The 27,031-nt window shown below is 38.0% G+C and overlaps 1 protein-coding gene across 1 annotated transcript in view; it reads right to left on the bottom strand.

Annotated features, from left to right (window-relative positions):
• The window catches only part of LOC127453081 (RAS guanyl-releasing protein 2-like), a 135,627-nt gene extending 111,325 nt beyond the window's left edge, over window positions 1-24,302 (bottom strand). The window contains exon 1 of the mRNA XM_051719153.1: window positions 24,047-24,302. The gene's annotated coding sequence lies outside the window, so the exon portion shown is untranslated. The remainder of the gene's footprint in view (window positions 1-24,046) is intronic.
• Window positions 24,303-27,031: the final 2,729 nt, after the last annotated feature.

Below are 27,031 nucleotides of genomic sequence, written 5' to 3'. Positions count from 1 at the left end.
TTAAACATAACCAGGGACCCCTTCTGGCTGGCAGGAAAAGTCCCATATATGTCACAAGTATATAGTGAGTAATTTTTCATGTTTACATTCTTCATTCATGACATTAATACGCCAACACGCTATACATGGCCATAATATGCACCGGTTACAATCTGTTATTGTATTTTGTTTACATTGGTACTACTGCAAAGATGGGTGTATAACAGGCATCCAGACAGGGGCAAATGAGCAGAATACAAACAAAAGAATGATGGTTAGAGACATATTTCGGTAACACTTTAAAATAAAAGCATTTAAAAGCTTTTATTATTGAGTCTGGTGCCTTCCTTAAATGCCATTTTCATGGGCGTGGATCATGATAATTGTGGAGGAACGTGTAGACGCCCCCTATTAATGAATGTTTGGAATTCACAAACAAATACGTTTTACTAACAAATCTGGGGAGTACGAAGCATTTGTGAATCTGGCGGAAAGTTTTCGGGAAGGTCCATTTTACGTGTAAATTACTCCAAATTTACTCATTTATTTACGAAATTTTATGAATGAGGCCCAAAAAACTATACATTTTTTACAGCATTTATTAACTTTTGTTAATCCTAGTTAATTAAAATAAAGTTGTTCGTTGTCAGTTCATAGTGTAGTAGCAAGAGTTGAAGTCAGAAGTTTACATACACTTAGGCTGTAGTCATTAAAACTCATTTTTTAACCACTCCACAGATTTCATATTAGCAAACTATAGTTTTGGCAAGTCGTTTAGGACATCTACTTTGTGTATAACATGAGTAATTTTTCCAACAATTGTTTACAGACAGATTATTTCACTTTTAATTGACTATATCACAATTCCAGTGGGTCAGAAGTTTACATTCACTAAGTTAACTGTGCCTTTAAGCAGCTGGAAAATTCCAAAAAATTATGTCAAGCCTTTAGGCAATTAGCCAATTAGCATCTGATAGGTTAATTGGCTAATTGGAGTCAATTGGAGGTGTACCTGTGGATTTATTTTAAGGCCTACCTTCAAACTCAGTGCCTCTTTGCTTGACATCATGGGAAAATCAAAAGAAATCAGCCAAGACCTCAGAAACAAAAATTGTGGACCTCCACAAGTCTGGTTCATCCTTGGGAGCAATTTCCAAATGCCTGAAGGTACCACATTCATCTCTACAAACAATAGTATGCAAGTATAAACACCAGGGGACCACGCACGCATTCTGTCTCCTAGAGATAAACGTAGTTTGGTGCGAAAAGTGCAAATCAATCCCACAACAAAAGCAAAGGACCTTGTGAAGATGCTGGAGGAAACAGGTAGACAAGTATCTAAATCCACAGTAAAATTAATCCTATATCGACATAACCTGAAAGGCTGCCCAGCAAGGAAGAAGCCAGTGCTCCAAAACTGCCATAAAAAAGCTAGACTATAGTTTGCAAGTGCACATGGGGACAAAGATCTTACTTTCTGGAGAAATTTCCTCTCATCTGATGAAACAAAATTTTATTTTATTTTTTTCTGATTTTATGTGAACGAAAAGACACACATTCACCTGTTTTCTCATTGGAAATAGGTAAATTTCAAAATATCACTGTCCTGGTCACAAAAGCAAAGTTTGTGGGGAATAACAGCCATTTTCTATACTTTTGAGGCATAAGCAATTAGGAAATAACACTTACTACGCAGGAACAAAAAAAAAAAAAAAAAAACATTTGTTAACAGTGTTATTTCAGCTTTTATTTTTTTCATCACATTCCCAGTGGGTAAGAAGTTTACATACACTTCGCTAGTATTTGGTAGCATTGCCTTTAAATTGTTTAACTTGGGTCAAATGTTTTGGGTAACCTTCCACAAGCTTCTCACAATAAGTTGCTGGAATTTTGGCCCATTCCTCCAGACAGAACTGGAGTAACTGAATCATGTTTGTAGGCCTCCTTGTTCGCACACGCCTTTTCAGTTCTGCCCACAAATTTTCTGTTGGATTGAGGTCAGGGCTTTGTGATGGTCACTCCAATACCTTGACTTTGTTTGTTAAGCCATTTTGCCACAGCTTTGGAGGTATGCTTGGGGTCATTGTCCATTTGGAAGACCCATTAGCGTCTGAGCTTTAACTTCCTGGCTGATGTCCTGAGATGTTGCTTCAATATATCCACATACATTTCTTTCCTCATGATGCCATCTATTTTGTGAAGTGCACCAGTCCCTCCTGCAGCAAAGCACCCCCCACAACATGATGCTGCCACCCTCATGCTTCACGGTTGGGAAAGTGATCTTCGGCTTGCAAGCCTCACCCTTTTTCCTCCAAATATAAAGATGGTCATTATGCAATTAGGAAATAACACTTACTACCCAGGAACAAAAACTGTGTTACTGTGTAATAATCTCTACTATTATCCTGACATTTCACATTCTTAAAATAAAGTAGTGACCCTAACTGACCTAAGACAGGCAAAGTTTTCTACGATTAAATCTCAGTACTTGTGACAAACTGAATTTAAATGTATTTGGCTAAGGTGTATATAAACTTCTGAATATGAATATGTTAACATATTCAACTTTTGATTTTTAAAATGTATTACTATATGCTGAAATTAACCAAGATTAGTAAATGCTAAAAAGGTATTGCTCATTGTTAGTTCATGTTAAATAATGTTGTTAACTAATGTTAACAAATGGAACCTTATGTAAAGTGTTACCCATATCTCTAATGTGAATGTGTGAATGGCTTTCGGCTGCAGACGGCAGACGTATGAAGCAGCATCAACAAAAGCGTGAATGAGCACTTAACAGAATTTGAGTTGATTTGGTTCCTTTGTGACTAATTAAAAAAAACAAAATCACACGACATGGTCTTGGAAAATGCCTCTACACAAAACTGACTGAAGAATGTAACTGCAATTTCATTTCCTTTGCCTTTTCTTCTGCCTTGTTAAAACTTTTGCCTGGCACTGCAGCGCATCCTGGGTGCGCAGCTCTCGACAGCACGAAGCGTTGGTGTCAGGTGCGCTCGTGTAAACAAGGTCATTCTTGCATGTGCGCCAGTTTCAAATGAGTGACGAGATGAATTAACACTTACATTTCGATCTGTTCCTCACACAACACTATCATATGGCTTCAGAAGAAATCTAAGGCACGAGTGTTATGGACGACTTTAATGGCGCTTTTATGTGTGCTTTTGGAGCTTGGTCAGCCACAAATACGATCCTCTCGTCCCTCAATCTTGTGTTTCACGGATGAAAAAGTAATACTGATTTTGAACGACGAGGGTGAGTAAATGATGGCGGAAAGGTCCGTTTTGTATTAAAGTTTATCAGTATCATTAATCAGGTGCAAATTATTATCCAGAGGTCTTGACTGCTACAGAAAGCGCATGGACATCGCTGTCACGTGAAACTTGTTAATTTCTTCAGCGCTGGCAAGGATGCGACAATCACAGTCATTTATTTTTTACTGGATGAGGATTTAAAAAAATCTTTTACAGAGATTGTTGAAGCTTATTTCCATTCATAGGTATGAAAGTTGTTCTTGTTTCAAAGGGGGGCGTGATCCGAAAAAATTGAGAACCACTGCCTTAAAGGAATGTTCCGAGTTCAATACAAGTTGAGCTCAATCGACAGCATTTGTGGCATAATATTAATTAACACAAAAAATAAATCTAATGTATATTTCTGTTTGTAGTGGTTTTTTTTTACACAAAATAATACTTTTGAGGCTAAAATAAATATATTTTTTCTGAAGGTTTGCCTTAGTATTTAACATGGTTGTACTGTTTCTACATAGTGTATTAAAATGTCTGAATGACTGTATCTAAATTAGAATGCATTTGTAAAAGACTTGATTTTTTTTTAAAAGTTGATGGCAAGCAATCAAACAGTGGTGCCGTGCTGCAACAGCACAGATATCTCTTATTAAAAATAAACAGCACCAAAATTATTTTATTGGCCAGTGAAAACAGGTTCCCGTTATGAAGTAATACAACTTTTTAACAACGTTCTAAGAACGTTATTTTTTAGTTTCGAGAATGTTTGAAGAACAGAGCGGTTCTTGTGTGTGTGTGTGTGTGTGTGTGTGTGTGCACGCATGATGGTTTCCCTAATGTTCCCTTAACCTCTAAATTCCAATAAACCATACTGCAATATTACATCAATAATTAGTGTACAAGCCAAGCGTTGTTTTGATCTATTGTTTAGTTAAGCATTAAATGATAAAAGCCAAACACATAACCAAACTTAGTATGGAGAATTAAATTAATATGTTGTTCTTGTGACTGTATAAAACAAAACAAAACAACAAGAAGAAAAAAAAAAAATAGGAACCATACATAGCTAACTATGACTTTGATCTCACTCTGCTCCACTGCCTAGAGTTCACCGTTTAACATACAATCAAAGGCTTCTCCGGCCAGAGATGCACTGCAAGCACTCTTTATTTGTCAGAGCTTCAGCAGAGGCTCCAGCTTGACAAAAATCTTTGCAATTTCACACTTGTTTCCTCACATTTCCTTTGAGGAAGTACATATCAAAGCAAACATTCCAACAAGTGAGTCCAGGGCTGTCAATTGTGTATGGCAGCTGCCATACCCTGGCTGCCTGGTCAGTGCAAATGAATATATTTTAATTACAGGATTAACATAGTTTACATTATTTTGTATCACAAATCAATTCCAACTGACTCAATTCCGTACCCACGGGCTGTATGTTTGACTACATCTGCGGTTATATGCTAAAGTCTGCGCATGTTCTAGAGAGTGCTCCTATCTCATGGTGAGCTGCAAGCATGAACAATTAAATGCACTTTAAATTGCCCCTCTTTACGCAAAATGATATAAAGACACAGTCGTGAATGTAGGCTATTGCGAGTGTGTTAACAGACGGGACAAAAATCTTTGCCGTCTTGAAGCGACATGACATAAATAAAAAATCTTAAAATATCTGATCTGTGCCTTACAGCTGTTAAAAGCCTAATGTTAATATTAATCAAGCATCAATAGGCTATTGACAAGAAAAAGAGAAAATCACTCACTGTACTTGGCTGGATAACTTTAGTAGCATTAATACATTTCAATGACAGTTCAGCTTATCAGTCAAACTGTGAATGCTTTAGTTCTGTATTACTGTAAATCTAATAATCACGAAGTAGCCTAAAGATTATGTCAGTATTTTAAATAGTTCTATTTTTCATTAGATTACTTTTTAATGTTTTATATCACTTTTTAATATTTAATTGCTACTGTTACTGCACAAATTAAAGCACTGTTTACACTGTTCTTTATTTGATTACTCTGCTTTAGGCCTATTACTGGCTCTTGCATAATTACTTTTAAACCTGAAGCAATGTTTAGGAGAAACACTTGAAGGCATCATTGTTTTAGTTTAATTTGTTTATATTTACATCAATATTCAACTATTTTAAATAAAACAAAAGCCATTAAATAAATTAAAATAAATGTAAATTAATGGATTAAATGATTGCTTTTCAAATGAAAAGATATTAAGATCATTAGAAGGTGAGACTTGGCTTTATTGTTATATTTTTGTTCATTCTTATAACAGCAACTTTCTAATTCACTGGGTTATAGACAAAGCTATGTGATTTATCTTTAGACGCGTGTGGTCGTATTTTAAAGCTGGTGTGTTGCATATTTTTTGTTTTCTCTCTACTATCATTTTTGCATTTCAATCTGTCGAATGGCTTCAGTATGAACAGTACAAGAAGACTATGCATTTGAATGAGTCATATGAAGCTGCTTTTCATACAGTATTTGGTGTGTAAATAGGTGCTTCAATATGATATTTGAGGATGGCTGCTGCAGCAGTTATTGATGTTGTCAGGAATTCATTAAAATATTTGGGACTTGATTTGATGCTGTCACGTGATGTAGTAAGACTGGATGACGTCATTGGAATTTGCCATATCTTGGCCACCGAGTGAGTCATTTAAATATTTCAACATTATGCATTTAAACTGCTACTGTATTATTATTAAAATAAGTCCCAATATACAAAAGATAAAAAATCATACTTCCAGAATGGGAAAGACATAACATTACAACAAGATATCATAAAGCAAGCTGATGTGATCAACTGTTGGCTTAAGTTGCCTCCATAGACCTTATTCATAGTATTGCCATCTTTGATTTTTGAGAGGAATGAAAATGAGACTGTGAGGATAGACTTACAGTCTCTTCAATGACATGCACTGTATAAAGCAAAAATCTCCCAGATCACATTACATTTTCCACAACTCATGTTGCCTGGAGTTTTTTTTATCTATGGAAATTGTCATACTTGCCAATCAGTGGTGTAACTATGATCTTCTGGGCCCTAGTGCAAAAACACTTGATGGAGTACTCCGTCACCCCTACCCACCCAAAGCCTAAAATAATTTCTTTATAATACAAGAAAATATAGATTAACATGTTTTTGTTTACTCAATATTGCTACTGTATGTCTCAATCCAGTTGATCAGCAGAAATGCCAGCATTATCATCAGATTTTGAAGCACTTTTGACAGATGCTACTGCTTTCGTCTCACACTTGTTGGATGCTGCCCAGCAGAGGCCAAGATGGCGATGAGGAGTGGGTCATGCAACCTTGTATTAATGGTGGTGTTGTTAGGAATGTGATTAATTAGTTAACTGTCAATAATTTTTGACATTTTTGCTGTCTCCAACGTGAGTACACAACAATTTTACATCTGTTTCCCTAACGAAAATAGAGAGTTCGTGGCAAATTTACCACAAACTTTCTGCAAATTTGCCACTGAGAATTTTCACATGTCAATGAACTTTGTGGCAAACCTGTTGCAAATTGTCCATGGTGAACCTCAGGCAAACCTTTGGCCACAACTACTGGCAAAGAGCTGCAAACTTCTGGCAAACATTTGTGGTGAATCAAAAGCTCATTTGCTGCAGATTTTTTTGTAACGTTAAATCATGAAACTCAACTTCAGCGGCAACCTTGAGTTCCTTAACTTCGAAAGTTATGGAACTCAATGTTGCCGCTGAAGTTGAGCTCACCGCTGAAGCTTGCTTGGGCAGTAACAAGTGTGCTGTGTTCACCGACTCTCCTGGATCATCTAGTGTGAGCCATGATGACAAATTTTGTCTGGCTACACTGATACTACTAACTCCAGGAAAAAGTCCTTCCTCTAAGAAGACTAAAAAGAAAGCAGACGCTGACTACCACCCCTGGAGTTCGAATCCCAGGGCGTGCTGAGTGACTCCAGCCAGGTCTGCTAAGCAACCAAATTGGCCCGGTTGCTAGGGAGGGTAGAGACACATGGGGTAACCTCCTCGTGGTCGCTAAAATGTGGTTCGCTCTCGGTGGGGCACATGGTGATTTTGCGTGAATGCCACGGTGGATGGCGTGAAGCCTCCATACGCGCTATGTCTCCGTGGTAATGCGCTCAACAGGCCATGTGATAAGATGCGCGGGTTGACGTCTCAGACGTGGAGGCAGCTGAGATTCGTCCTTCGCCACCCGGATTGAGGTGAGTCATTACACCACCATGAGGACTTAGAGTGCATTGGAAATTGGGCATTCCAAAAAAAAAAAAAAAAAAGCAGAAGCAAGTAAGTGCCTTTCTGACATCTTGACATTATCCATAAGCAAGACACTACTTTCCAATAACTGATCTCCATCAGGAAATCAGCTGGAGCAAAACGAAAGCTGTTGACAACCTCTCCATGGTGGTACAGAAGCTTGTCTCTGACGTAAAGGAGCATTCTAGATCTGCAAAATGGCAAGTGATATAACAGAGATTCGTTCATCGGACAAGGATGTCAGATCACCCATTGAGCAGCTTGAGTGCTACAGTTGACATTGGTGCCTGAAATTGCATGGTGTTCCTGAAGCCAAGAATGAGGATCTGCGTTCAAAAGCACTAAGCATATTATAGCATGTTCCACCAGACGTCTGACCTTAATGAAACTCCTGACGATGCGCTAGATTTCCAATAAGAGTTGCTCATAATTTGCATGATAACATTATTTCATGGCTTTGTGAGAGTCTTTCAGTGGTAGATGCTTGGTGCCTTTTCAACAGTGGTTGTCGAGACTTTACCTGGCCCAACAAATCTAGATCTCTCAAAGCTAGAATTTATATTTTTTCTTATTTCTCATCCTATCTTGAAGATGTTAATGATGTATATAATCAATTTGCTCAATTTATTGGTCATGAATTCTTTATTTGGGATTTAAGTCCATATTAAAAATAACATAATATTATTGAACTTTATTTGGAAAAGCAAATCCCACAAAATAAGAAAATCTGTTTAGTTTAACAGACAATCACGATCCAATGGTGGGCAAAAAGTCTTGCTAGCTGGTTGAAAAAATGCCTGTGTAGCCATGACTCAATTTGGTCATTTTTAATAACATGGAGGACTTGAATTTTTTGTTAAAAAATGCAATTTCATACTTTCCAAATTACATGTGAAGCCCTATAAATTTCACAAACAAGCTTTGCTTGCTTGGAATCTGTGCTTTGTGCACAACTTTTCCCCCAACAAAGAGAAACTGTGAAATAATTTGAATATTTTAATTTGTAACAAATCTTTGTTCATGGATTAATGGTTTAACAGATGTATTGTTTTTGTTTTGGATCTGTATAAAGATGGTGTACTTGAGTATAAAGAATTTAAGATGTTTTATAATTTTCCTGTGCCAACAAGAGCTTTTAATTCTGTTGTTAAAGCACTGTCACCAACTTATGCACACTCTTTTAAAACACACCTTACTTTTCGTAAGATAAGAATGGACCCTTTACACCTCAGACTTCAAAGTGTTTCACAATTCCACATGTGAGCAACTGCTGTAAGTCCTTATCTTGAAAATACTCTCCACAGACGAAAGTGCTTCCTCGTTTAATAACAAAGTTATCTTCTTTGCATTTAATTGTCTGAACCCACCAAGCTCGTACAAAGTTCAGCATCTTTTGGAAATTCATGGAAACACAAATTCAGATGTTTTCTTTTAGAATTTGTGCAAATAGGAACACTGTAGTGCCACTGGTTATTACAGTTTTTCCCAATCGCTGCTATAGTTTACCCAAGTATGACGACTTCCACTTCGCGAATGCAGAAGTGTGAAAAGGGTCCATTTTGCCCAAACTTTTATTGGACGATGTTTGTCTTCTAGATAAAAAAAAAAAATAAATTCATAATAAACATGTAAAGCAATTGCTGCATAACATGCTCTATACATCACCTAAATGCAAATTTAATTGTAAAATGTTTACTGGAAAAAAGCCTGGTTACTACTTAAAAGAAATATTGCATTTCAGATAGGAGAAGTAAATGTTAAGATGTTCATTCCTGTGGGAGCCGAGGGACACAGTTGGGAGGGGGATTGTGGTATTGACAGCGGTGCGGAGCAAGCATGGAGAGTGGCTGAAAGCGTCAAAAAATTATATTCTTTTTGCTATGCAAATGAGGAGCGAAAAACGCAAGGCAGCAGCCAATCAGAGCCTTTTGTAATAAGTTGTAAATGGTTCATTTTGCCAGTGTTCAACTCTTTCTGTGCACATAGTTCAAGCAGGGAAATCCCCAACATAACGGATTATATTCATCAATTCTTTTCTAGAAAAAAACCTTCATCAAATGAACATTTCTGTCAGCAATTTGACGAGATTAACACTGTGTGGGCCCAATCCGGCTGCCCTGCCCACACCGCCAATAGTTATGCTACTTTTGCCAAAAGAGAAATAAAGACAAGAAAGTCACAATTGTAAGGTATAAAGTCAGAATTACTTTTTTATATGGAATAAAACTTCCATAGTTTTGTCATGCCACCAAAGCACATTAAAACTGAAATGGAAAGTGAGAGCGATTCAGATGTCCTATGACTTACTGCTGCACTGAAGTTACTGTAAAACTCTGGCACAATGTACGAGCAAAACAGGAAACTTTTATGTTTTCTCTCTCTCTCTCCCTCCTCCTTTCTCTATCAAGCTTCTGTCTCTCAGCATGCACCAATATTAAACCAGAAATGTACATAACCAAAACTAACTCTCACATTCATGAAAGCCACAGAAAAAAAAACCTTTGTTGTACTTTGTGTGGATATTGATTAGCAAAAATGCCAGCAATTGTTTGCAGTGACTGCTCATAAGGGGAAATCTCGCTCTCTACTTCTTGTTGTCCCAAAGAAATCAGCTTTTGAATCCATCACTCACACAATTCACTCTGAAACTCATCCCTTACTTAAACACACTCCAATGCACATGTCTTTAAAGGCATAATTTACCCAAAAATGTTGTTACAATCACATATTTAGCAGAATGTTAGCTTCAGTCACCATTTACTTTCATTACTGTATGGAAAAAGATGCAATGAAAATGAATGGTGACTGAGGCTAACATTCTGCCTAACTTCTTTTGTGTTCAACAGCAGACAAAAAAGTCATACGAGTTTGAAAAGAGTGGGTGCATGTTCTTTAGTGACACAGCTGTACACTGTAACTTCCTGTTTACCCGACTCTCACAGTTTGACACTGGAAAAGGCCAAGGGTCAGGCAGCTTTTCCTGTGTCATAGCAAAATTATGCATGCCAGAGGTGTACGGGCATAAACGTTTGAGGTTAGACAAGCGGAGAGAAATATTTGCATGCCGTGTGTGGCTGAGAGTGATATGCACGAATAACAGAGGTGCACCATTACGGGGGTGTTCACAATATCAACATTAGCCCAATTCCGACAGAGTTCTTGAACTCCCCAAGTGGGACTTTCTGGAAGGAGAACTTTTTGAGGAACTACTTTCCTGAGGAGACTTTTCCCGTTTGTATTTGCACCTATAACGGAAAACCCCTGTGACATATAATTTATTGTCGACCGTTTTTCTTCTGACATTGTTAGGACATACAAATACAATACAAAAGCAGCAACAACAACAACACAGATGGAGGACGGCCGGAGCTACACTTTTGCTAGGCCTGTTTTACACAAAATGAGTCTGCAGGTTACAGTATTGTAGGGGATTTTGATTCATCCCAATGACTCCAGTCTTTTGAATTAATTTACCAAAAAGATTATTTCAGATTCGTTCATTGATTTGTTCATTAACTATTTCTGCAAATTACACATTTGTGCCAGAAGATGGCGATAAATTAGCACGTTTACATTTTGGACGAGTAATTGCACTAAACCAAAAGCACAGTCATTCACAAACAAAAACAATTATAATTATCCTTTATTAAAATTTATGTGTCTACAATTCTACTAAGAGACGTCAGCACTGCAGAGTGTTTAAGCATCATAAGCATTTCTCCACAAATGACAAAAAAGCAAATCTATCATATTGTGAACTGCTAAGCATAATGTTTTAACAAGCTGTACAAAAAAAAAAAAAATACAATAATACTAGCCAAAAATAATTATGATTTTCAATGACATTCATATGTCGTTGTAATGTGGTCATCAATCAAATTTATAATTGATCCGGACTCTTTTCTTGTTGAAGGGGATTGCCGAACTGAATGAATGACATGCCTTCTCCTCTCATTCATCCAGTCAGCAGATCCTCGTTCATGAATGAGATTATTTTTGTTTTGAACAAGTGCACCAGAACACTCAGCTTGTTCAAGAATGAGATGTCTCGACTCGTTCAGACTATGACCGTCTGATATAGCCCGTGCTATAGTCAGTCTTTAAAAGCAGTGCAAAGCAACACAACTGAACAAATGAATGAAGACACTTTAAAAATAGTTTAAACAACATAACCGTTTTCGCCACTAATGATAGGAAAGCAGGTCTTATTTTTCCTACATTTTGTCAAAACTTCATTTTTAGGAGGAGAACTGTTACAATAGAGATGCAGTGAAAACTCAAATTGTGTCTTCCATTAAAGTCAAGTAACAGCCCTGCTCATGCCACACAATATATGTGAAACAGGCGATACTCTTTGGATAATTTGTTGGTTTTTGTTACTTCTGTTAAGGGAATTGGAAATTAGCACCATCCTCTGAGTAGCAGTTACAATGTTGTTTACTAATGGCGGCTGACTCTCTAAATACGCATTTGCCATCACATGCTACAGCACCTTCTACAGGTCTTCTACCCCCAAAGATCTAAAACAGTTCCTCTAAAAAGTGTAGAGGGACTATAATTCCTGATGTGCTAACATAGGCCCATTCCCACTGCAGAAACTAAAGTCTTCAGTACTACTTTTTCAGGAACTACTCAGTTTTTGTCGCTTTCGCACATTACTTTTTGGGGAGAAGAGGGACTGTTGGTGGTGCTGCAACCTGTGATTGATCAAAAATGTTTGATGCACAAGCAATGGGAAACACGAAGAGTTGACAGCCGCCATGAGTAAACAAACTTGTAGCTGCTAGCCTGCTATTAAAAGGATTACGTTAATTTCCAGTTCCCTTAAAGAGTTTTTCACCCAAAAATAAAAATTCTTTCATCATTTATTCATACCCTCATGCCATCTCAGATGTGTATGACTTTCTTCAGCAGAACACAAACAAAGATTTTTCGAAAAATATCTCAGCTCTGTACGTCTATAAAATGCAAGTGGATGTGATCAACACTTTAAAGCTACAAAAAAGCACAGACAATCATTGTAAATGTAATCCATACGACTCCAGTGGTTAAATTTATGTCTTCTAAAAATGAAACGATGGCTTTGAGTGAGAAACAGATCAATATTTAAGTCCTTTACACTATAATTGTTTACTTCTGGCCGCTCTCCAATGCGCGTCCACGAGGGGAATGGGTTGACGCTGCCTCTTGCGTGAAGTAATCGCATTGGCACGATCACGTGAGAAATGATGCGATACAACCAGAAATGCAGCACAATTTGTTTACAAGAGAATGCTGTTCACAAGCGTCATTGGTTTTACTTTCATTTGAATATGCCAGCACGCTTATGTCATGCTAGAAGTAGGGTGAACCGGGTCCCCTCGTGGACACGCATCAGAGAGCGACCTAGGACTTTAAGGATTTAAATATGGATCTCTTTCTCACCCAAAGCGATCACTTTGCTTTAGAAAACATTAAATTAACTACTGGAGTCTTATGGATTACCTTTACAACAATTGTCTGTGCTTTTTGGAGCTTTAAAGTGTTGATCACCATCCACTTGCATTTTATGGACCTAAGGAGCTATTCTCTGAGCAGAGATATTCTTCTAAAAATCTTCATTTGTGTTCTGCTGAAGAAAGAAAGTCATACACATCTGGGATAGCATGAGGGTGAGTAAATGAGAGAATTTTTATTTTTGGGTCAACTATCCCTTTAATAACCTTTTTGCACGTGAGTATCTCCTGTACTGACAGATCCCCCAGCGTGAGTTCTTTAATGCATGCTGTAATTAAAACAAATGTTACCGTACACTTCCCAGCAGATGCACTAAAGGTCAGATTATATATTATCAAACATATAATGTGGTTTTTAGATGTTTATAATGATTAATTATGATAGATAAGATGCGATCGCGAACGCGTTTGCCAGCTATGCGTGCCACCATATTGTTTACATTGCAGTGCAGCAGGGGATTCTGATTTTGTCATAGCATAGAAGTACAGAAGGTTCTAAAAACCTAGCCCTTCCACTTTCCTAGCACCGGAAGTGGTTAGAATGAGTGACGGATAGAATGGGACATAATTTTAGGCCGGGAGTCTCACACTTATCCAGGCCACCCAATAAGCCCACAACAAATTTTAAAACCACAGCTGATGTTGGGGATAATGGTTTAAGAGTACACTTTACACTAAGGTTGTATACGTTAACGCATGAACACGTAACATTCCAAATTAGGTTTAGAGACATAACAATTAATATTTTTTATGCATTTGTTCATCTTAGTTAATGTTATTTATACATATTGTTCATTTTTAGTTCATGTTAGTTATTAATGATGTTACATTACCAATATTTTATATTAAGCTCTATTGGTATGTGTAGAGATTAACATAAACCAAGATTACAAATGCTGCAAATGTATTGTTCATTTTCATTTTAATTCATTGTGTAATGTTAATGGATACACAACGTGTTACCATTACATTTAATGAAAAGCAATTAAACAGTGCCTCCATGGATAGATGTAAATATTATAATGCACTTTCTCAACGACTTCTAAATTAACATTTGTTCACTGAATAGTAAATACCTGTCCTCTTTGGTCTCTTTCTCTGATTCATCTTGTCTTCACTGGTGGCTGAAATCTCAGTACAAAAGAAAGGATTTATTCATTTGTTGTAAATATCACTCCATATTGTGGTAATTTGCTATTATTATAGGGCCTAATTGAACTATGAAAACATAGTGCTTTTGTGAATATTTTTTTTTTTTTTACAACACTACCATTAGAATATTTAAAAAAAAGAAACATGAATTGATTTTATTTATTAACTATTCTTAATTTTATTCTGTGTGACATGAAAGCATTTATCTGATTTTCATTTCAAATAAAACACTACAGTTTTGCTTCTTTTTCTTTCTACCATCAGTGATGGTTCTGAGAGAAAACACACCAGCAGCCTATTGTTGCTATAGTAACAAATGCAACGTCCGCGCATGTCTGACTGACAGGTAAAATGCGCTCTCTCATTTCAGTTAGTTTTGTGGTTATTTTTCAGTATTTCAGCAGACAGCATACTTCATACATTCGGATCAACTGCATTTTGTTAAAAAGGGTCAACTTTGTCATTTAAATTAGCTGTGCACAAGCATTTAGATACTTACGTTAGCTGTGCTGTCCATATACTGAATGAATGCATGTCCTTAAATGAGTGTGGTTTTCCGCACATTTACTTGAACCGTTCATGCAATGGTATGACCCATTTTAGGGGTGGCCCAGATTAGTCAAGACTAGTGTTTTCGTGATTTATTATTGGTTTATTAGTGAATGCCAAATTCAGAAATCAGTCCGGGCCTTGAGAAGGCTCAAGTGGACTAACTAGTTTGTCTATTCTTTGTTTGACATCAGAAAACATTGCCACATTGCTGCTTCAAAATAGTCCGATATTGTGATGAAAAGACTATTTGGCTCATTATGACAACTGCTTCAGTCCCTCTTTGCTAGTAAACAGCAGCATGAATGCAGATCACACTGGTTTGATTGTACACCTCTGAACCCAGCCTATTGTAATCACACCGGTTTGATCGTATGTGCGAAAGTGTTACCATAAATAACATAAAACCAACAAAGTATCTAAAGAGTATTGCCTGTTTTACATTATGTGTGTGCGAGGTGTGAGCCACGCTGATGATGCGTGACTTTAACGGGAGACACGGTTTGAGTTTTCATTGCATCTGTACTGTGACAGTTGCAGCACTATACAGAAAATAAAGTGACTTCTGGATTACTACATTTATTTTTTCCTTTGATAATGGACATAAATAATAAGATCTTTATCGTAATTGAGAACTTTTATAAACTTAACCGTCATGAAATCTAATTTACATGAGGAAAGTGTTGCGTGTCTGTTACTGCATGTTTGACTTGCATCGGAGCTTGCATTGTCAATGGGTGAGTTGTTCAGTACACTATTTTATGTTGAATCATAAAAGCCTTTATTGTAAACGATTGTGTTGAGAAATACTGTATGTTATAGTGCATTATCAACATGTTTCTGCTGAGTTCAGCATGTGCTACGTAGGTAAAATTAGCTGAGCGCCTCATCTCTCCTCTAATTGTGGCTGCAAAGACACAGCACTGTGTGGCTTATGCACCCATTATAACCTGCAGACACAGTTTGTGTAAAACAGCCTTAACAAAAGCGTATCTCCATACCTGGCGCTCTCCGTCAGTCCTTCATTTAGCCCCCTCAGCTATGCCTAGAAATGGACCTGTTGGCACCCCCTTTGTGTGGCACCCCTATGCATTGCATACATAGCATATCAAGTTTTTGCGCTTCTACCACACAGTGAGTTATAGATGATCTAAACTGACTAAGAAAAAAACACTTGTACAAGATTGGGATCAGCAAATACAGAGAGTTCCGGTATCAGATTCAGAGATTCATTTCTTTAAAACCTCTTCATCTCTTTCTCCTAAAAATAAGCTCTGTGGCATTTTGTTTCCTAAGCCTGAGTTTAGATGTCTACTTTTATCTCAAACATGCTGTTGTTTTCTCTGTCTCTGTAGCCTGATGTAGACATATGTGTATGTTTCTCAATAGCAGGTGTCTATATATCACATCTTTCTTTCTGAGTTCAGGCCCAAGAAAATCCTCCTTTCTCTTCCAGGTTTACAGACATTCCAAAACTGCCACTTGAAGAATGGAGGGTGCTTTCACACTAAAACATTTGCTGTGCACCCGGGTTCTAATGACGTCAAAGTTTGGTTCGTTTGGATGATGTGAATGCTGTTTCCGAACTTGGATGCCCACCTGTGAATCGCACCTGAGTCCACTTGAAAATGTGGTCTGGGGTATGGTTCATGTGAACTCTAGTACAGTTCACTGCTGAAATGAAAGCAATAGTTCCTAAACTAAACTGTCGCCATCTTCTGTTCACAATTATTGTGGTATACTACATTTCTCATACCTGCTTGTGTCCATATAAATCTCCATCAGAGAGCATCTCACATTTCACAACTCTTGCAACATATCCGCAGGCTCGCGGCAGACAGACACTAACATTCATCACATCACTGCACATTCAGTGCATCTGTGGCAGATAAACATAAGTGTTGCTCCGTGCATGTAAAGTTTTGGTGATACATCCAAAGAGATGGATTCTTTAATAACACAGTGAAGCTGATGTCTTCTTAAGTTACCTAGTTACAGTGGTAAACAACTGCCTCTTGTACTCCTGTTTATGACGCGGTCTGGAACCAAATAATATGATGTGAATGGAGACCAGCGGGGGCAGGGGGAGGGGGGAGGGGGGAGGAAACAAACTCTGGTTAGGTCCAAGAAATCAAACGAATTGTGAAAGCTCCCAAAGGTCCATATTAGTGAATATTCCTCTTTCTCACAGTCTCTGCATCACTCTTTCTGTCTCTTTTGGCAAACCTCTCTGGCAACGAAGAGCCTAACTGCTGCTAAACCCTCCTGGCTCTATTCTAAGAGATGCTCAACCAAACCCCTGCCAACATGTGTGTATGTGACTGTTTATTGCTGTTTGTTTAGAGCTAATATCTGTGCTAACAAAAAGACAGATTTAAGTTTAAGATTTAGTTACTATTGATTATTTGATTGACAGACAGAAATCATTTCCCCCAGTGATCAGCCAGTAGTTAAAGAAATAGTTCACCCAAAAATGAAAAATTCCCCCTAATCATTTACTCACCCTCATGCCATCCCAGATATGTATGGCTTCTATAAATACTCCTCCCTGCCCAGTAGGTGGTGATATGCAAGAAGAAAGCGAATTGCCGCAAACAAAAGAAGAAGAGTGTGTAAGTGATCGTGAAAGTGGAGATTTATAGTAAAAAAAGACTTAAATATTTATCTGTTTCTCACCCGCATCTATCATATCACTTCTGAAGATATGAATTTAACCACTGGAGTCATATGGATTACTTTTATGATGCTGTTATTTGCTTTTTGGACCTTTAAAGTTCTGGCCACCATTCACTTGCATTGTATGGACCTACAGGTTTTTTTTTCTAAAAACCTTTGTGCTAAGCAGAAGAAATAAAGTCATACACATCTGGGATGACATGAGATTGCGTAAATAATGAGAAAATTTGGGGGTGAACTATCCCTTTAAATGTGATCATAACCATTATAATGAATTCTTCCCCATCTGATTTGCCCCTCATTAGCAAGTAAACACGTCTTTGAATACACAGCAACAAACAAGTTAAAGGCAGCATTAAGGTGCATTAATCCTTACAACTCGAGTGGATTAATCCATCTTCTGAAGCAATACGATTAGTTTTGGGTGAGAAACGGACCAAAATGTAACTCCTTTTTTACTATAAATCTTGACATCTGCAACCTCCTTTGCGCGATCATGGTTTGAAGCTTGATTACACCTCCTCACGCTTGACACGTTCGCTCTAATCATGGATTAAATCACTCTGCTGTATGGATTACCTTTATTATGCTTCCTTTATTTCCTTTTTGGAGCTTGAAAGTGTTGGACCCTATTAACTTGCACTGAATGGTCAAAAACACCTTAAATAGGCCCTATCCATCAAAATATCTAGATTTGTATTATGCAGAAGAAAGTCATACAAGTTTGAGACAGCATAAAGGTGAGTAAATAATTGGAGAATTATCATTTTTGAGTGAGCTATTCCTTTAAGCACCAGAGCAAAGCTTGGTTTCATCCAATAGAGTTCAGATCAGAGAGTGGAATACAATAGGGTTGCACTCTTGTGACCTGTCTTGCTTATTGTTACAAACAAGACTTGTGAGTTGCTTTCGTTATTTTATTTATTTATTTATTTTTTTTTTTATGTTTCTCACCTCAGTATTTGGCACACTGACAGATGCACAGTTTTAATTACCTTGAATCTCAGAAAATATGACATCCATTTAATTCATTAACCCACAATGGCCCCAGTAACTCTTCCTCCAAAAACATTCATCCTATCAATATGGTAAAGGGTCAGAGATGCTTTATTTGAAGGTCATGTCCTGAGATGTCATGGTTCTTAAAGGCATGTTTGAATTAGCTTCTCTAACTGTTGCAAGTGTCTCCGTCTCCATGATCATGACAGAAAAAGTGCTACATTAAGACAACTGTCTTAGAGAAGCTTTCTTTACCAAACTGTCAGCATTGTGCCACTGTGTAAAAAAAAAAAAAAATGCTCACAGGAAATGTAAAACACAGTAACAGAAGTGTTTCTGAATAAAATAACCTCATTGTGTGAGAGGAGAGTCTGTGTACTTCCTCTACTTTTCTAGCTTTCTCTGTCTGTTGCAGGTTCTTGCTCTGTGGCATTCTAGAACATTATGTGTGGTTTTGCATTGTGAATAATATGAGTTCAAATCCAAAAAACATTTCGTGCTCTAGAGATATAGAAATGCAATAGTGTAGTCTAAAACATATGCAAACATTTGCCATGTAGTCACCTATTTATCTAAGGATTTTGCATATGCCCACTTAAAATGAGCAACGATATGTAACAAAGGCAGCCTGAAGAACAGGGGTGAGCAGGATTTTGGGGCCAGAACTACAGGGGTGATTCTACACATATGCATAGACTCTCCCCATTTGGCCAATGGGCGAAACTAAAGTTAACAAAACAAGAAAACCACACATTTTGGGCTACAACTCCTGAATATCAGCCATATTTCTGCCATTTTGGATGTTTTGGAAAACCTACTTTTGCAAACTTGTACTAGGTCATTCACATGAGTAGAACCAAACCAGTGCAGATTCTCTGGAGTCCATATATCAATAATTAGATAGAGCCTCCCATGGCTCCTTCTCCTAAAACTCCTCCAGCGGCTCCACCCACTTCTCCTCCTGAGACTCTTCCTCCTGCATCTCCATCCACTCCTCCTCCAGCGGCTCTGCCTGTTCCTCCTCCTGCGGCTCCTCCTCCTGAGCCTCTTGTGGCTCCCGCCCTCAGAGTCTTCCACGGCTCCACCCTCCAAGTCTTCCACAACTCCGCGTGCTCCACCTCCTGTGGCTTCGCCTCCTGAGCCGCATACTGCTCCGCACCCTGTGGCTCCGCCTCCTGAGACTCCCTTCACTGAGCCTCCTGTGGCTCTGCCTCCTGAGACTCCTTCCCCTGAGCCTCCTGCGGCTCCGCTCCCTGAGTCTCCCCTGAGATTCCTACATGCCACTCTGCCTTGTCGGGCCCTGTTCCACAGCCCAGGCTTGCAAAGCCTCTGGACCCACTCCCTTCCTGGAGCCACGTCCCAGGCCTCCAGACCCCGCTCCCTTCCTGGAGCCGCCTCCCTGGTTGCCAGACCTTGCTCCCTTCCTGGAGCCACATCCCAGGCCTCCGGACCCTGCTCCCTTCCTAGAGCCACCTCCCTGGCCTCTGGACCCTGCTCTCTTCCTGAAGCCACTTCCCTGGTCACCGGCTCCGCCATGGACTATTGTCATTTTATTTTTGCGGGGCTTCAGGAGCCGCCCTTTGGGTGGGGAGGGGGGGGGTCCTTATCGTCTTGTTAGCCCTTGTGTGTAAATATGCCCTGTTGTTCCTTGGTCAGTTCTTGTTTGTATGAAGTGCGTTAGTTGCCAGCATGATACTGTTGAGTTTGTTTACCTTCTTCATTGAGTTATCTCCTTCTTCTGTTTGTTGATCATTAAAAGAGCTGCATTTGGATCTTCTCTCTCACCTAATCCCTACACAAACCCTGACAGCTATCACATTTTACATGCGTGTAAATGGTTGAATATTCTGTTGTGTTTCACACAAAAACAAGTTATTCATATCATATGATAGCTTTTCTCATTCTTAACAACTTTGCCTCAAAACCATTGGTGTCAATCAAATCATTCGTTAAATATTTGAGATTATTACAAAAAACAGTACAGGAAGAATCTTTGGACAGCCTAGATCAATAATTATTAAAAAATTTTAAACTTTGTATTTGGCATGACTATAACAGGGTAATTAAATTAATCAAATGTAGTACACATTCGTGGTTTAAATATTTGCACTGACAATGACTCAATTCGATTTAGATTTTTACCCAACGATTATGATGCATAGTGAAATCTGTAATTTGGTAATGATTTGATTCGATTATTTAAGAATGATTATTTTTTTAATATAAAGGTACACTCAGTTATTTATTTTCTCATTAAAAAAGTTTAACTCCTAAAGACATGAATTGTAATTTTGTAATATATGTAGTAAATCATGACTGCTCACATTAATATAAAGACTCCAGTCATATCAGTAACTTTATCAAATCTGTTTTATTCTACATGGAGAGGGTCCGCACATGGGGGCTGCCATGTTAAAATCACATGACCAGCCAAATACTACTCGCTTAATCTCAGTATCGTCCTATTATTTGATACTTTCACTCATTGATTAAGTAATCATGGCTGACTGTGAATACTAAATTTCTACAGTGGCATCTGAAACTGAAAACTATTGATTTTAAATGATGCTGCATCCATGCCACTAGGTGTCAGTGTAAGTCCAAGATGACACAAAGACAAAAGTTACTGAGTGCACCTTTAAAGGTGCAGTATGTAAGATTCAGAAACCCTTGTTATTAATGACACCTGTGGCCATTAAGTGAACTGCAGCCAGCTACCTGTTGCTCATGATCGCGCGCACACACTCCATAGGGACGCAAGCGAGCATCAACCAAAACAATGATGTAACGTACAAAGAGGCTAAACGTGATTCACCGGCATCATGCTGCCAGATGAGGTAGCATAATTAAAATTACACAGTTATGATTGTTTTACTACAAACTTTGATACTGTATATTATATTTGACTCTCCAGTGCTGGAACAGGGCTAAAACAAAGTGTGGATATAGGTCTGACCATGCGAGACTGTAGTTTGAAGTAATCACTTTATGTTACACTAATGAATGGAGCTTTTTGCATTATCTTGAACATTGTCTAGCATTCATTTAATGTATTATTGTAGTTTACCTTGCTGAATAATATAAAGAGAAGATCGTTGAAATTATTTGAAAGTTACGAAGCAAGGTAGCTTGCAATTCGTCAGCGTTAGCAGGCAAGATCAAGTTAGCTAAAATTACACAGATCAATCCTTATGGCACTATATTTCACATGCTCTGCAGTTATGTATGCTTACCTGTCCAATAAGAAGAACACCAATTCAGAGTCGGTTTTGATCCCCAAAACCAAACAAAGGTCCCTCCAGGAATCAAATCCCCTGCCGATGTTCACTCTAGTTTTTGCTCGACCACGATCACGTTCCTGCTTAGCCAGATGGGATTCAGTAGATAAATGTTGTTGTTTTTTTTGGCTTACTCTGAGTTTGTGTAGGAGTCTGTGTTGAGCTGGGAGCCGGACGTTTGCTGGATTCCATCTCTAAGATAACATTACCTAGTGTTGCGGTTTGTTGTCATAGCGGAAGAGAAGCTACTGTCTGAGGCAAGACTCGGAAGCGTGCATAAACGTCACATCCTTTGGATTTTCCCGGCAAAAGCGACCCGCTCCCTTCGCATGAAAATCAGTCTACAGGCTTTAATAGGCAACCTATGTAGTCCGGGAAGGGCTCATTTTTTTTCAAGTTGCGTTACAAGCCGTTCACACATTGGCAAAAAAAAAAAAAAAAAGGCTAATATTACATGAAAAATGTTACATATTGCACCTTTAAGTATGCAGTAAAAACGTTTTTACTGATCGTTCTTAATTAAGACAACACAGGCATGCACCAGACTTAAGCTCAATGTCACAGATGCATTTAGGAGCAAGGATGTTTGGCTTATATATGGCTGAATATATAAACAGAAAATGAATACTAATGTTACATGCATTATAGATCTGATTTGAATAATGGTTATCATAATGCAACATTATGACTTGATGCAAACACACACACACACACACACAAACAGACGGTATGTAAAACGTGAAATAAGAGTTTTAGGTTTGCATATCAGGTAATCTTAACATTTATTGCACCAATAATTACAAATGAAGTATGTCATGTGCAGGCAGATAAGGTCCATGGTTACTGTAAATCAAGCAGGGTCATAGTATTAAAAACGATTTATTAGTAGTGTATAAATTAGGTTTTACATCTACCTGCAAGTAATTTTTACGTTTATTCATTTTCAATGGGAGAGGCGGCAGAAAGGAGGCGGCTCCGCTTGTCAAACAAGATGTTTTTACCTTTTCGCGGCTGCCTCCTGTCATTGACCAATCATAGATAACTTTTAATCATTTAGCTTTTAACTGGTTAGTTCCCTTCGGAACAGTCTAAAATCTATCCCTATTCCCTATACTGTATAGTGCACTACGTGCCATTCACTATGAAGAGAGTGCGTGAACGAGTGAGCGATTTCATTCATTCACAATTATTTAGGTTGTGTTCTATTCATGGTTAAACTGTTTAATGAAGAAATAACGCATTTTATTAAGATGTAAAGCGATATAAACTTAATATAACATAATTGAAGAAGAAGAAAGCAATGACAATAAAGACACAGAAAGCCAAAATGAGACAGCATCAGTATCACTTTGGGCATTTATATAGTAATGATATTAGATTCTAAAATTGCTTTACCAATGCATCGAAATTTCTTTGTCAGATGCGTTTTTACACCCCTAGTACGCGTGACGTGCTTCTGAAGAAGCATGCAACATTTGGTGGAGATCGAATAATAGGTGGCACCATAACAGTCAGGAATGTTAAAAAGCCTATATCTCGATGATGAAAATATGGTGCTTTATCTCTCTTTTAGGTGCTAACGGGCTATTTGAATAATGCTACATGCCCTTAAAGGCCCTGCTGCTTGCAGCTGTATTTTTCTGCTTGTTTCTTGTGATGAATCAGATCATTGCAATATATATTTTGCAAGGAAAACAATTTCACTACAACATAAGACAACAAGACAACAAAGAACATTATGATACACAAAAAAAAAAAAAAAAAAAAAACAAATAGCCATCGGTACTTTAAAACAGATAATAAAATATAGTTATTGTTTTAACTTAACGTTACTATTCATTATTATATATCATGCTTAACAGATCGTTATGTACCTATTAGTTTGTATTATGTAATAGGCTACTTTAGTTTATTAATAAAAGTAATTTTATTAAGTGTTACCCATTTTTCTGGTAAGATGAAGAAATATAATCAAACCTATCATAAAAGGTTACTCGATAGCGTTTTTATCAGTGTGCGACATGCCGGCAAGAATTTTTTTTTTTTTTTTTTTTGTATGTTGACAAATAAAACAATGATTTGTCCAGACCAGTAAAATGCTTTTTATGCCAATGCAGTGTTTCTGCATTTATTCAACGTTACAGTCTTCAACAATTCATTCCATAGGTCTCTCTCTCTCTCTCTCTCTCTCTCTCTCTCTCTCTCTCTCTCTCTCTCTGTCTGTGTGTGCGTGCGCGCGCGCGCCATGGAGGGTTTTTTACAGAAGGCTATGCCCACCTCTTCAGTCAACATTACACCACTGCACAAACGCACTCTAAATGCGCGTGCCCACCGATCTCCAATCAAATTAACAGTGCTCTCTCACCTTGATGATGATCAGTCGCGTTCGTAAAGGCTCTGGGATTAGTTCAAATCAGCACATCTGTGCACTGCCGGGGTCTTTCCGAAGTTTGAAGATCCAAACACTAGTGTTCAGAAGAGGACATTTAAACGTTTTCACGGACATATGATAAACACAAAAGCCTCCTGTGCATATGGCTCTTCATCACTGTGCCACAAGTGTCCTTCGTTAAGATCCGCTAGAGCTGGAGAGAGAAAAGAGTGGCGCGTCCGCGTGTGTGTGTGTGTGTGTGTGTGTGTGTGTGTGTGTGTGTGTGTGGGCGGGCGGGTTTGGGTGGTTTACGAGGACATTGTTTAGGGTACAAACTGGTAATTACAAGGGTATTATGCTATAAATGTGGTTTATGAGGACATTTCTAGTGTCCCTATAATTCAAATCGCTTAAAAACATACTTAACGATGTTTTATTTATTTATTTATTTATTTATTTTATTTTTTTTAAATGTAAAAATGCGGAAAGTTTTTTGTGAGGGTTAGGTTTAGGGGTAGTGTTTGGGGATATAATCTATAGTTCGTACAGTATAAAAATCATTATGTCTATGGAGAGTCCTTATAAGGATAGCTGCACCAACGTGTGTGTGTGTGTGTGTGTGTGTGTGTGTGTGTGTGTGTGTGTGTGTGTTGAAGACGCGCTCAGCTTCTCCGCAGTGACACGTTTCTGCAAGTCGCGGTTAGGAGCACGTGTGTATGTGTGTGTGTGTGTGTGTGTGTGTGTGTGTGTGTGTGTGTGTGTAGTGTGTGTAGATACCCTGTGTGCAAACGGTATGCTTTGAATGTTTCTTCAAATGCATCAGTGGCGAGCTTTTTATTTACAGCATTGACAGTTTGATCATGCAAAACATTACAGTAGGTCATATGCATACACTGAGGAAGTAAGTTACACAAGACAGGGATAAGAGCGCATTCAACATGCAAAACTACAGCAGGCATCAAACTCTGCCAGAATTTCATACACCGAAAGACAAAAGCCATTCTGTGCAATAAATAAAATAAATAAATCTAAACCAAAACCTAATTTCATGCACGAAATTGACACAAGTCACTTTCATTTCGTGGTCAGATAGATGAATGTAGTAGGCTACTTCATTTTCCAACCCAGTCTCATGAAAATTCGTACATATTTTACGAGTTGGCAATTTCATATGATTTCGTACGAGTTTGTTTGTATAAATTTGTACGATTTCATCATGTGCAAATGCCCGGATGTCTAATGCGGAAGTAAGAGCGGGTTTCGCGCATGAGGCATTAAGGACATACTTATTAATATTATGTCCTTACCCAAAACCCTTATCTAAACCTAACCGATCAGTAGAGTGTATAAACATGATAGGAAGCTGTTGTGTGTCACAGGAGCGTATTAAATGGAAACAATGTCCAGCGACGTCATTGGCTGTAGTGAAATTCGAACAAATTCACAGGAGTGAAGTGGTACCATATCATGTTAATTAGCCAAATTTAGAAAAGTCATATGAATCCTTACAATTTCGCTGTGAGAGTGTAATTTTCATTTTCGTGGATAACAGAAAGCATCTCAACAAAAAGGCATTTCATGGACGAAATGTGCATTCTGTGCATGACATATTTATTTCGTCCACAAAAGGGTTTTTCTGGATCATGAAATTACTTTCATCCACGAAAAGGTTTTTGTACTATCAGTTTCATGACACAGCATGTCACAACCCTTCATCTCTGTAAGTCTGTTTTAGATCTTTTCATCTGGAAAGCATCACAATCTTATTAACATCTCCTAAATGTCCTAAAAAGATCAGATTTACAAACATTCTAAATCATAAAACATCTCAAAGACATCTGCTGAATATCTTATTGATATATGAGACATACTTATTGACATACGTATTGCAGATGAGCAAACAACGTTAAAAATGCGTCTTCTAGATGTAAACACACACAAGAAATAGACCTTTGGGTGATGTACTGTGTCAGGGAAAAATGCTCATTGGGTTTTATGGATCACAACATTTCTTTCATTCACGTCATGATTTAGATACTGTTAATTTGGTGACTCAGTATGTCATGAAATGCATTTAGTCTACTAAGCTTGGCCCCATTTCCCAACAACGATTGATCTTAGCGGTGTAAGTTTTCCAAAGCTGCACTTAACACAAATGTGCGAGGACGTGTTTTAAGTGCTACCTAGAGATTTGCTGTCCAATTTAAAGTGAAACTGAAATGTGACAGTGTAGTGTCGCTTGTGATTGTAACGTCACTATATTTGTGCATACATTTACAAATAATATACCTCGCTGGGAAATTTTTGTGTCCTTTTGATGCTCTAAAGCACTCTACAATTACTCCAGAGCACTCGTAGGTTTTTGGGAAACAGCCTGTAATTTTTAAGGCCTGGGTATGCTTTGTTTTTGCGATTGGATTAGTGATGGGACGTTCATGAACGAACAAATCTTTTATGTGACTCAGAAGAAAGAGTAGTCTCAGAGAGTGATTCGTTCATTTTGTGTTGGCCGCGCATGTGCATTGCGCAACCTCCGTACATTTGTTACGTGAAAACCGCATAGGCACTGTACAGGAAACAGAAATTATTAGTTCACCTTTCAACTCTTTTGGTCCGAGTCATTCGTTCTTTTGTCACGTGACAGTCGTATACGCTATGCATTGCTCACACAGGAACAGAAATGATTAGTTCACCTCTCGAGTCTTCTGGTCTGAGTCGTTCCTTCTTTTGTCACGTGACAGCCGTATACGCTATGCACATACGGCTGTCACGTGACAAAATAACGAACGGCTCAGACAAGAAGATTCCAGAGGTGAACTAATAATTTGTTTCTCATAATTTGTCCTTGGCTGCATTATCAATTTTTCCTTATTGGAACTATAATCAAAGTTTGCATAAGTAGATGTGTTGGGGGGATTTGGCTATTGAAAATGTAACATTTTAATTTAATTCTGCTCAAATGAACGAAATTAACTAAAT

Source organism: Myxocyprinus asiaticus, chromosome 2 (genome assembly GCF_019703515.2).
Source record: "Myxocyprinus asiaticus isolate MX2 ecotype Aquarium Trade chromosome 2, UBuf_Myxa_2, whole genome shotgun sequence".
NCBI classification, from domain to species: Eukaryota; Metazoa; Chordata; class Actinopteri; order Cypriniformes; family Catostomidae; genus Myxocyprinus; species Myxocyprinus asiaticus.
This window is presented reverse-complemented; position numbering and strand designations above follow the sequence as displayed.